We start from the raw sequence: 12,418 nt of genomic DNA on the forward strand, positions 1-12,418 counted from the left end.
CCTGCATCCGTTGTGTTCCTGCCGGACTACCCTGGAGGTTACGATGTTTCGTGTCGACCATCCTGTAGAAGATGTGGGAGTGGAGATGAAGGAAGCTGTCCTGTGGAAGTAGCCGCCGTCTTCTTCATCTTATCTTCGATTTCGTCTTCTGCTGCGTCTTCCCTTCCTCTCCCGAGGTCCTGGAGGTCCCGAGAATCGGCAGACCTTCATCGGCCGAAGGAAGGATGCTGCTTCTTCCCCTTGATGCCCTTGGACATTTAGGGACTGCCTCCTTCCGAGGAGGCAGTGGGTCTCTCGTTGGCTCTTCCCGACCTTCGGGTTAGGGAACCGATTCGCATAGCCGTGGGTTTTGTGTTTCGGAAGCCGCGGGCGCGCAGACCTCAGTTTGCGTTCCCGTTCCCGAGTCTTAGAGGTTCCGCCTCTAAGATGGGGGCTGCCGGGCGCTCGTTCGCGAGCCGCTTCGAGTGCTCGAGATTCTATGGAATATCGAGTATCGATCTGGTCTGGAGAGATTTTCCTGGGCCCAGTTCGGGAGCAGTGCGAGAGAAAGGGCGAGGCACCCAGGTGTCTCGGTTCCTCTTCCTGCCAGCACCGCAAGCGCTCCCGAGTGTTTGCCAGTGCTCGGTCGGGTTCCCAGCCTGGTGTCTCGAACCTCTCGGTTCGAACACCAGAAGAAGGGAAGAGATTCACTTTGGGAGTCCTGCGGGACTTCTAAGGGACTGACACTCTTCCGGAAGACAAGTTGGCCGATTCGCATTTTCCTGTGGGATCTTGCGTTTGGGGGCCGCGAGCACGGCCTCTCGAGGCCATTCCCTCGTTGCCAGTCTTGAAGTCTGCATCTAAGACTGGTTCTGTGCTTGGCTCTTTTAATCTATTAGGTAACAAAGCAGCGCTCCCGATTGCCGGAAGTCTCTTGGGTAGCTCGAATTCTATGAATCACGAGCGCTCTCCACGAGAGGCATAGGGAGAGAAAGTGTCGAGACACCCAGGTGTCTGGTTGCCGAGACACCCAGGTGTCTGGTTGCCGGGCCCAGGTAGACACCCAGGTGTCTGGTTGCCGAGACACCCAGGTGTCTGGTTGCCGAGACACCCAGGTGTCTGGTTGCGAGACACCCAGGTGTCTGGTTGCCGAGACACCCAGGTGTCTGGTTGCCGGGGACGCCCAGGTAGACACAGAGGTGTCTGGTTGCCGGGACACCCTTGTGTCTGGTTGCGGGACACCCAGGTGTCTGGTTGCGAGACACCCAGGTGTCTGGTCGCCGGGACACCCAGGAGTCGGTGTACCCATGGTGACGCCAGGTGTTTCGATTCTGCCCGCCAGCTGCTTCGGTTGCTCGGGGGCTTCGTTCTTGTGTCTCGAACTTTAGGGTTCGAGCATGCAAGATAGCAGACACAGAATTCCCCTATGAGCCTTCTTCTCGAGGGCCTTGGCCGGTTTCGGCCTCGAAGGAGTTTAGAGTTCGGGAAACTAGCAATTGTTCACAGCAGACGAGTCTGGCCTGCCCAGTTATGAGTCTGGCTCTGGCTCGGCTCGACTTGGCTTGCCAGACTGGCTCGGCTCGACTCGACATGGCTTGCCAGACTGGCTCGGCTCGACTTGACTCGGCTTGCCAGACTGGCTTGGCTCGTTTCGGCTCGCCCCATCTCGCCTGCCTCCCAGTCCACGCATACCGACCAGCTGGATCGCGTTCTCGTGATCGGCTCGGCTCGGCCCTACTCGGTTTTTTCCGATTCGGGTTCTCGTGTATGCTCGAGTGAATTTTTTGCTCTTCCCAGGAAAGCACTTTGCCACGGCATAGGTGCTCTTCTTTCCCCGTGTGGCAGTAATCTCCTTCGGTTGATTATTGCTCACGGTCCGCCTCTCCTGCTTATCATTCTGGCAGGACAGGTAGGGCTACTCTTTTCTCCTCACCTGTTCTCCTCTCCTTTCGGTTGTTCCGAGAGGAGCGAGACGGACAGAGAGAGAGCTCCGATGAAATTTTCTTTCGGAGTTCGGCTGCCTGGCGTGCTTTGGGTATCGGTCCCCGATTCTCTCGTATTATAACCAGGTAGCTGAGAAGGGTTTCATGGGATCTGTCAAGGTCTCCCTCCAAGGGGAGAAGTACAGGGTTTCACGATCGGAACAGCGAGGGTCTTCCTCTTCAAGCACGATCGCCCCGTGTTCTCGGGAACAGCGCTGATTCGTCGGGCGAGGATCCCTGGGACAGGACCGCGGCTCCCCAATGAATAACCTTCATCACTTGCAACCCTTGCAGTTTCTGAGGGCCGAGAATGTCAGGGACCGCCGCAGTCCTGTCTTCCGAGAAACGTTCTCGACCTGATGGATTCTTTTCTTCGATGGAGTTAATTCAGGTCGAAACACCAAACTTCCACCCCTGCCTCGGCAGAATATGAATTCTTCTTGCCTCGGAGGGTCTTGCTGACCACAGTTTTTGGGCAATTCTGGTGCTAAGAAGAAGGACTTTGTCCCATTCGGATCTCCAGTTTCGTAAGTCCCGAGTTGGCTCGACCCTTGGGAACGAACCTTTACTTGGTTCTGCCTTTCTCTTTCAGAGATTTGCCAGATACCCTGGTAATCAAGGTTCCCACCAGGGCACTGCCTTGTCCTTTGGACAATGGCCAAGAATTTTGGGTCTTATCATTTCAACTCGACCTTGGGTTCAAGCCAGCCCACCTCAACTCCTTAGCTAAGAAGTCCTAGGCTTCAGAAGAAGATTGCAACTGCTGATGCCTGGACAAAATGATGCTTATCGAGTCTCTGGAGCTGGCAGCAACATTGCCGAGACCTGGGAATGGATTCCTTCAGGAGAAGTATCTATTTCCCTTAGGTCTCGGCAATTCTTTCCATCGCCTCTCCCGTGCTCCCGATTCGGGAAATGCCAGCCGGCTAGAGCTAATTGTCTCGGTTCCCTGTCATCTTGCAGAAGCTTCCCCATGGTGGAAAATGGAAGTCTGCTTCCTTTTCCCCGTTCTTTCCTCTTCGAGGTATGAGGAAAGAGTTAGGCTAATGCTTGATTATAGGAACCTTCGAATATGCCTTCATATTTCCCTCAAATCTTGTGTCTACTCACAGATTCACAGGTTGAGGAATAGGCGCACACTGGTAAAGACCTTGTCTTGAATTTGTGTGACAGAGATGATTAGTACCTTCCGTCACCGTCCTGGGCTCAGGGCAGCCTTTTGGCCGTCCGAGAATCCAGGATGGGTTTTGCGGCACTCACTGGTTTCATTGAACAATAAAACCACAACAGTGACTTTTGTCGACAAACAGGAGGCAATCGTTTTTTCCCCCTGCTTTATCTCGACATTTGAAGGTACTCGAGTGTTGTTCTATTGCACACTCGACAGCTCAATTAACCAGATGCATCCCTGGTGGGGATGTATTGGTAGGCAAGCCTGGCCTCGGGTTTGAGTGATCGGGACAGAACATGCTGCTCACTCTTTTTCACGAAGACTCATACAGAGACTGCTGGACTGAGAAATCCCTACCGTCCTTCTGTTGCCTCCCTGCACACAAGTCAGTAGTGTTTTCTCGCTCCCTCATACCAGACCAGGGGCCGCTCTGTTGAGGCATGCTGTCTTTTGGTGAAAACTCGATATCAACGTTTTTTTCCCTCCGTATTTGTCCGTTTCGCTAGGGGTTCACAAACATTGCTCACCCTGAGTTACAGACAAATACTTAAAGACTTCCCCTCCTTCCGAACTGATTGCCGAGGCATCGAGAAGAATTCCGCTTGACCCATCCTCCTGTGCAGCTACACAAGAAGCGGTTCTTGAGGCAGTACATCCCTGTGGGTTCAGGACTGGGAGACTTTCCAGCTTTCCTTGCAAGCACAGGCTTTTTCGCTGAGCGGCAACAGATATAGCTGGATATCCCTTGAAGTCCTCTGCAACACTGTCCCAGGGACTGGATCCGTCTTCGCTGGTGGTGTCGTTGTCGGAACTTCTTCCCGGTCAGAGTCGCTTGTCAAGTCTGGACTTCCTCGTCTTCTCCGCCGAGGGCTGCTTCTCTCCCTTTCAGTTTTTGAAAGAATGTAGGCCCTTGCGACCTAGTCTTTATCTGAAGTAGCCTTCGTCTCCTTAGTCGAGAGTTAGCTACGGACGAGAAGCTTCTTCAGTCATGCTGTCCCAGGGAATGTTTCCTGGGTGGCATGCGACTCTCGTTAGGGTTCCTGTCCGTGCTCTGCACTCGCCCTACGAGAGTCGTCGGATAGAGATTTGCCCTCTTAGGTCCATCTCTCATCTTACCCTGGCCTTGGCGTAGAAGATGGAAGAACAGGGTGGGGATCATCCATCTTCTCGGATGTCGTAGGTGGACTCCAAATCCATTGGCATCGACTGTTGGGTTCGAGTCCTTCTTGTTCCCCTCCTCCTTGGACTTTGTATCGATGATCCAGATCATTCGTTACTTTGTCCTATTTGGGAGCTGTGGTACTTTCGAAAGGTTCGACATTCCTAACCTGGATGTCGTCAACGTTTTCGCCAGTACTGTCTCTCCCAAGGAAGAAGTGTCTAAGGGCACATCTTCCTCCTGACTTCGTGAAGCGATCAAGGAGGTACTTGGCAGCTGATGACAACGATACCGGTACCTTTCACCCGAGAGCTCACAAAGTCGATGGCTTGGTCCATCCCTCGCATTCCGGAAGAATATGTCGGTACCACAGGAGCTGAAGGCGGGTGTGTGGTCCCAACAGACTACCTTCACCTCCTTCTACCTCTGGGATGTTGCACACAAGTCCTTGGACACTTTTTCCTTGGGTCCTGTGGTGGCTGCTCAACAAGTTGTGTAGCTTATCCAGCTCCCTTAACGGGACAGGATTGCATCTCGCCTATGTTGTACGGCTGTGATGGGAGAATGGAGGTTGAGTGACTGGCCTCTCTTCTTTCTCCCCATCCTGGCTCTCTTCCCACGGGCAGGGAGCGGAAATGCCGTTACAAGCTGGACCGGGCGATCGAGGCAGATAAGCGCATAACAGGAGCTCCCGTTCTATTTCCGTTAAGGTTAATAGAAGCAACCCCACTCCTTCCTCTTGCAAGGGGAGGAAGGAGACCATGACTATGAGACAACCCAATGCTTGTATTTGCCTTATTGTCATCCGACGTCAAATTCTTCCCAGCCTACTTTGCATGAACTGACGTTTCCTCTTTCATGCAAAGGGGACCCAGAAGTCTGACAACTGATCCTGCGTTTCTTACAACCCGATCTTTTGTCAGAGGCAGTTTTTCCTTCCTCGCTCTCACGACCAGGAAGGGAAGACAAGGTGGTGAACTCCAGTCAGTTCAGAGAGACTTTCTCAGATTCCTCCCTCCAATAAGTGAGTCTCCTAATGTAAAGGACCGAGGGTTTTGTATATTGTGTCGGAACAAATAACAATTTTTAAAGTAAATTGTATTTTCCTAACTATACAAACCCGAGGTCCTTTACAATTATGCCCACCTCATGCCACCCCTCAATCTGTACCTGGGCCGAAAGGCAAACTGGAATGTTTACATCCGGGCAGGCGGGTATCCCCGCCTACCTGGAGGTAGTTACTGCCTAACCACCTTGTTCAAGAGTTTAACGGCCGTTTCCAGCCTACGCCTGAAAGTATCTCCTAATGTAAAGGACCTCGGGTTTGTATAGTTAGGAAAAATACAATTTACTTTAAAAATTGTTATTTTAATGATTTAGAGGCTTATGGTCATTCTAGGCCATAGTGTAAGAGGTGCAAAAGAAACGAGCAGGTAAAAGTTACTGCTACTTTATTACAGATTCAGGCAGTTTATATAGCGGCCGACTGGCGCCGAACCGCGGCAGACAATGACATTGAGCGTGACCTGAGGTCAAAACAATTAACAATAATATGCGGCAAACAAGTACGATTTACAATATAAAAACATATAGAACTTCAATATGGATACAGTCTTGATGCCTGCGAATAAAGAAACATACGATATATAATTTATGACAGTTGGACAAATACATATAAAGTTGAAATGGTAGAAAACGCGTGACCTGGCACGTTAGGCGTGACGAATTGTGTGTGAAGAAAGTGGGAAGTCACCAAAGAAAACTTGCCCCAAGAGACTTACTTAATGATGCCTTCGAAGCACTCCGCTGACGTCGATGTGGTGACTTTACAATAGGATACAGCCTTCTAATGTGTCTTCCTTATATAGGCTAGACCAGTGGTTCTCAACCTTTTTATTACCACGCCCCCTCTAAGAGCTGGTCCTTCCCTCCACGCCCCCCTTGCATCTATGAGTAAAATTCCCTCCCAGATTAGGAGGAAAATAAAAAAAAAAAGAGAAAGAGAAGAAGTTTCGAGGGTCAGGGAGGGAGGTAAGTAATTATAAAATAATGGTAAGCCTAGTGAGTCTAACTAGAATGATAGACTACAGGAAACTAACGTTAGAAGGCGATACTTTTTCATTCTTTTTATAAACTTCTGAATATTAGTTCCTCACTCTTGTTAAGAGAATAACGAATATAATTCTAGAATTTTTAAATTTTCCGTAGGCCTCGCGCCTCCCCTGGAAATTGCCGACGCCCCCCTAGGGGGGGGCGCCCCCCAGGTTGAGAACCACTGGGCTAGACTGTAACCTGTAGACTAATGTAAACCTGTCTAAATGAATATTTCAATTATATTTTTATAATTAACATATAGTTATGGTACTCCTAGGCTACCCTATAGGCCATAGCCTTTTTGGGGTCTGGGTTACATAGGTTTCAGGCAGCCTGTAGACTGTAGGCTATAGCTTAGCCTGGCCCACTCTAACTTAAGACTGTCTTAATGAATGGTATTTTGTATATCATCTTAATAATTTACTCATAGGTTAATGTTAAGTTTAGGCTATAAGCTTCTATAGGGTCTCATTACTGTAGGCTACAGTATATATGTATCCTGTAGACTGTAGCTTGTAGCATCAGCTACTGTAACCCAGGACAGTCTAAATGGCAGATTTTATATAAATGATTGAAAGTCTTGTGGTAATTTTAGGCTATAGGCCACAGCCTTCTAAAGGCTCTATTTTTAGCTCATATGAATGTGGAAGTACCCAGAACATTAACAGGACTAAAACTGAACCTGTACAGAACTTGTGTTTGCAGGTTCATACAGGGACACAGAAGACAGGAATGGGAAAAATGACATTTTTTCACACACGTTTTGCACTGCATTAGTCTCACATTTGCATTGAATCTGCAAGTGCTTAGTGTACAATCTCATTGGTACTGTATTGTGTATAGAAAATGTTTATGTGCTAATGGCGATCACATCTCTTTGCCACAGATAACCTCTGTTGTTACGGATGATCTCTGGTGATCTGCGAAGGAACGTGTTTTCTTCAGTGTCGTGCTGAGTTTCCTCAATAATATACTCTAGGTAAGTGATATAAAAGTGAAGTGCATATATAAATTATATGTACCTAGTATTTGATATAAACTATATTGAATCTTCAGTCACTTAATGAGACAAATGCATTGGTCAAAACCCAGTCTGTGAGTTATTCATGATGTACTGACTGACATATTGCAATACACTCCCTGAACACCTGAATTAGCCCTGGTCACCTGACCAGCCCGAACATAACCCCACTCATTTAACTACATTGTTAAAAATTTTTAACTGTCAGCGTTACCAACGCTGCAGGTAAACATTGTTTACTGAGTTACCTGCCCACCGATGGCAACCCTGCCATCTGCACCGGTCGGCAGGAACTCCCCCTCCTTTTCAGTCGTTTTTTGTTCGCTCGCCTGACAGGATGCTTCCTGTTGCTTGCGAACTTTATTGGTCTCTCAGCCCGATCCCCCCACATAGGTTGTGAGAGTGATTTAAGGGGATCGGCCGCCTAAAAAACCCCAAAAATCTTCAAAAAATTCGATTTGCTGAAAAAAATTCTATGGCTTCGTATGGGGTTCAAGAATGTGTCCACGAAGTATTATGGTAAAATTTGCCTTATTTCTCTAGTTATGGCCTCAAATGTAACAATAACTATATACCCATAAAACACCAGTAGCGTAAATGATTCAGTCTGGTATAGTTTTTGCGATGTATGTTACGAAAACTTCCTCCGAAATGAAATGTATAATGTCAATAATATCCTACTTGGCACCTTTTTAGTTATTCCTAGCCATAACAATGCATGCGTCATGCCATGACGCCGACTGTGGCCGAGAGTTGCCTATAAACTTCCAAGCTAGAAGGTCATGTTTTTCACACTCGCTAGCCTTGATTGAACTCTGTATTTTCTGCGGTGTTTTTGTTTTTTCACCAATGCCTAAAAGGTCCAAGAGTTCACTTCATGCTTCTAGAATGCGGAAAAGCCAAGTAGAAAAGTCCAGGCGAGAAGTAGAAGAAAGAATTCAAGAAATTAGTGCCATAGAGGGGAATGGAGGAACGGAGAGAGAGAGAGCTGTCGCCCAGCAAACGGCGCAGGCAGCCATCTCTGCCGACCAGAGACCAACCACATCCACCCCTAAACACCTCTTTATTCGTTCCTCACTACTAAAGGGCAAAGATATTGTAGAAGAAGAAAGCAGCAGCTCGGAGGCTGATATTATAGACGATCCTGAAAATAAAATGATCATAATAAGTGAAGCAAGACTTGATGAATTACTTGAATCACGAATCCCTAATTGTGAATGTAAAGTAATTCCCAGGATCCATTTGGCAAGGGATGGATTTGAGACACTAATAAAAAAGTGTAGGCAACTATGATACCCTAGAGTAATACCTTGCAACAAGATCAGACACGGGGGGGAGACCAGGAACCTAAAATTTATAATAATGTGTCTTAGGCACATAAATAATCGATTAATATTCTTATCTATAATCATTTTGCATTAATTAATACCCAAAAATAAAAATTAAAACCATAAAATTAATTGTAACAGTCTTTGAAGGCCCTTTTACTTTTTTTATGTAACTAAAACTTTGAAGGCCCGTTTCTCAAAACATAAGTTTTTTGCCTTTAAAATGCATCTCCTCCCTTAGTATTGGACCAATCTAAATGAAATTTTATATATAACATGGGGAAACATGGTAGAATAATTAAATGCCGGGGATTTGTAATATTTTGAGTTGCTGATTTTTGGTAATTTTTTTCTGTCATTTTTCCGGGAAAATTTCATAAAGAAAAAAATTCATATCTCGAAGAAGAATTGAAAAATAAAAAATCCATGGCATTATTTTGAAGGTTCACTTGTGTTTTATACGTGGTTCAAATCCCATCCATTAAAAACTAAAAGCAAAGGAGAAGATGCATTCTGAAAATGGCCAATTTTGGCCGAAAATCGCTCTGGCGTCACAAAACGTAAGGTCATTGACCAAAACATTTTTCCCCAGAAGTTCCACATAATGTCCTTAAACAAACCCCCTATATATCAAGAATTGTCATTGAGACATTGACGATTTCGGCTGTAATTATGGACTCCACTACTAAAGACAAGATTTCCTCCACCAACCTGAAACCATCCTCGGCTTCCTCGCCCCCCGATCAACCCAGAGATGTAGAGAAAAAGCTTCGATCTTGCTCAGCCTGCAAAACATGATGGACATTCTCTATGCGGTAGATGTAGGAAAGTTATGACGTAGTGTAGATAAGAGATGCGATGAATGTAGGGACTGGTCGAACGACCAGATGGAAGCTTACGTCAAGCACAGAAACTCGTTAGCTTCTAAGAGTAAACGCAAGTCACCCGTTGAACCTAAAGTTGAAGAATCTGAGGATTTGGAGTCAGTACTTTTTAGGAAATTAGAGGATAGGTTGTCATCAAGTATGACTGGTTTGTTTTCAAACTCAATGGAGAAATGGAACGAAAGTAGGGAAATTAGTAATAGGGAACAAAGTACTAATTGTTCTTTTTCAGCTCCCCTGTCTGTTCCTGAACCAGCCGTAACGGGTGCTGGGGGTTATGGAGATTCGCAGGCCAAAAAGGTAGAATCTGCCGGCTCCCCTGGCGTGGAGCAGACAGTGTTAGCAGCAGATTCCCCTAAAAGAGTAAGTGGTGATCAGAATCTAGCTTTAGGAGAGACAAAGACGGTTAGGGATCTCAAAGTAGGGGTACTGGAAGAGAAGTTCCAAGGTAAACTTCCCTCGGGTTCTAATTTCAGCCCCCCTAGGTCTGTTTCCCCCCTGGATCCATCCGAGATTTTGTTCCCTTCCAGTAATTCTTGCCGATTTAAATCGAACAAGTCAGTTATAGGATCGGGAGACAGTAGGTTAGAGACGCCCTCGTCGTCCAAGGTTCCTTTTCCGTCGGGATTGAACACTGATCCCCATTCTGGAGGCAGTGCAATGGCTAACACACCGTTTAATCTGGCAGAGCATAATGCGGATTTCCTTGGTCTTTCTCAAGGGTACAGAGTTCTGGCACGACAATGTTTTCATTTAGGTTTCTCTAACATAAGGGATCATGTCATTAAGAACTTTAATGAGTTTTCACAAGATTTGTTTGTTCCGACACAATATACAAACCCTCGGTCCTTTACATTAGGAGATACTTTCAGGCGTAGGCTGGAAACGGCCGTTAAACTCTTGAACAAGGTGGTTAGGCAGTAACTACCTCCAGGTAGGCGGGGATACCCGCCTGCCCGGATGTAAACATTCCAGTTTGCTTTCGGCCGTCAGCTGTTGCTGACGTATTTTTTGTTCTCTCTGCTGACTGTCGTTAAGCTCTTACGGTGGGATCTTTCTGTATTTTTGTTTATATATTGCGTGTTTGATATTTGGTAATACAAACCCACGATTTGTGATAACCTTGTAAGCCGTCGTTCCCTGCCTGTGTCTGGGGTTTGACGGCCAAGGGCATAGCTGGAGTAGCGTAGCCAAGTGGTAATGCTTCTCTCCAGCGGCCTTTTTTCGTAAATACTGAAGGCGCCCCTGTACTTCGGGATTAGTTTGGGACGCTTTTTCTTCACTTCCCCTACATCCATCGGGACGTAAGATTAGTCCCTTCTTGGGCTTCCGCCCTCCGTGTGTAAGGGGCATCACTAATTTCTTCCTTCTTTTGCTGAGTGTTTGTCTCCGCCTGCGCTTAGAGATTTGCGGGCTGAGTGGGAGGTTCGGGCGTCGTCGATAAGTTCCGCTTCCACGGCGCCCTTGGTGGGCTCCCCTCTGTCCTTTTTCTCTTCCCGTAGGTTCTTCCTTCCTTCTCTCTCCTTCGCCCTCTTCGCCGCTCGTCGGGTGAAGACACGGGGAGGGAGCGAGCAACCTCGTCTAGAGTAACTCCTAACGCTGCGTAGGGCTGTTCCCCTTGTAGCGGGAGGAGCCTCCTCTACTAATCATATTTTTTTTTTCTTTCAGGTTGACAGTGAGCATTGCAGAGACAGCAGTAGTTGGCTGGATATCATATATCAAGAATATCTTGCATGAAGCAGTCCCGACTTTCATTCAGTGTTGCTTCGGGATCGACCACAATACCTGATTAGATGACATATTACCACGTCGGGATCGCTCTGACTCTGTTCCCGCTGATGTAGTTCGATCGCTGTCATTGCTGGTTTTCATGTATGCTGTTGCAATGCTTCCTGCGTATCTGTGGTCCATCTGCTCCTGCTGTTCCCTGTGTTTTGCTCGTGTCAACTCGACGACAGTCTCTGGGCTGCTCTCCTGGTCTCCTGCCGCAGCCGCCCTGATCGCTCCTGTCGATGCTGGTGACTTTCAATGACACTCTGTCTGTTGCATTAGCTCCTGCCTTCCGAACAGCTAAACGTAGCTCCTGCATCGAATGTCCTGATCGTGCCCGCTTCTTCTCCTAGTGGTCGTGCCCGGGCCACTTCCGTTGTGTTCCTGCCTGCTGCCATCCTGTTAGAAGACGCCATCCTGGGCGTGAAGGGAAGGAAGTCGCCTTGTGGAAGTGACGTTCCTGGCCGTTGCATAGCTCCTGCTCTCCGAACCTTTGCCGTAGCTCCTGCATCGGCTGTCCTGATCATTCCTGCTGCTCCTGGCGGTCGTGCCCGGGTCCGCTTCCGTGCGTTCCTGCTAGCTGCCCCAGAGGTTACGATGTCCGCCATCCTGTAGAAGATGTCGGCGTGAAGATTTAGGAAGTGGTCCTGTTGAGGTGATTTTCCTGGCCGTTGCAGTAGCTCCTGCCCTCCGATCTGCTGCTGTAGCTCCTGCATCGGCTGTCCTGATCATGCTTCTCCTGGCGGCGTCCGTTGTGTTCCTGCCGGACTACCCTGGAGGTTACGATGTTTCGTGTCGACCATCCTGTAGAAGATGTGGGAGTGGAGATGAAGGAAGCTGTCCTGTGGAAGTAGCCGCCGTCTTCTTCATCTTATCTTCGATTTCGTCTTCTGCTGCGTCTTCCCTTCCTCTCCCGAGGTCCTGGGGTCCCGAGAATCGGCAGACCTTCATCGGCCGAAGGAAGGATGCTGCTTCTTCCCCTTGATGCCCTTGGACATTTAGGGACTGCCTCCTTCCGAGGAGGCAGTGG

At 47.9% G+C, this 12,418-nt stretch overlaps 1 protein-coding gene across 1 annotated transcript in view; it reads left to right on the forward strand.

The window, feature by feature from the left end:
* Positions 1–12,418, forward strand: part of LOC136838104 (gastrula zinc finger protein XlCGF7.1-like) — a 48,239-nt gene that overhangs the window by 17,730 nt on the left and 18,091 nt on the right. The window contains exon 2 of the mRNA XM_067102950.1: positions 7,272–7,364. The gene's annotated coding sequence lies outside the window, so the exon portion shown is untranslated. The remainder of the gene's footprint in view (positions 1–7,271; positions 7,365–12,418) is intronic.

Source organism: Macrobrachium rosenbergii, unplaced genomic scaffold (genome assembly GCF_040412425.1).
Source record: "Macrobrachium rosenbergii isolate ZJJX-2024 unplaced genomic scaffold, ASM4041242v1 171, whole genome shotgun sequence".
In the NCBI taxonomy this organism is placed as follows: Eukaryota; Metazoa; Arthropoda; class Malacostraca; order Decapoda; family Palaemonidae; genus Macrobrachium; species Macrobrachium rosenbergii.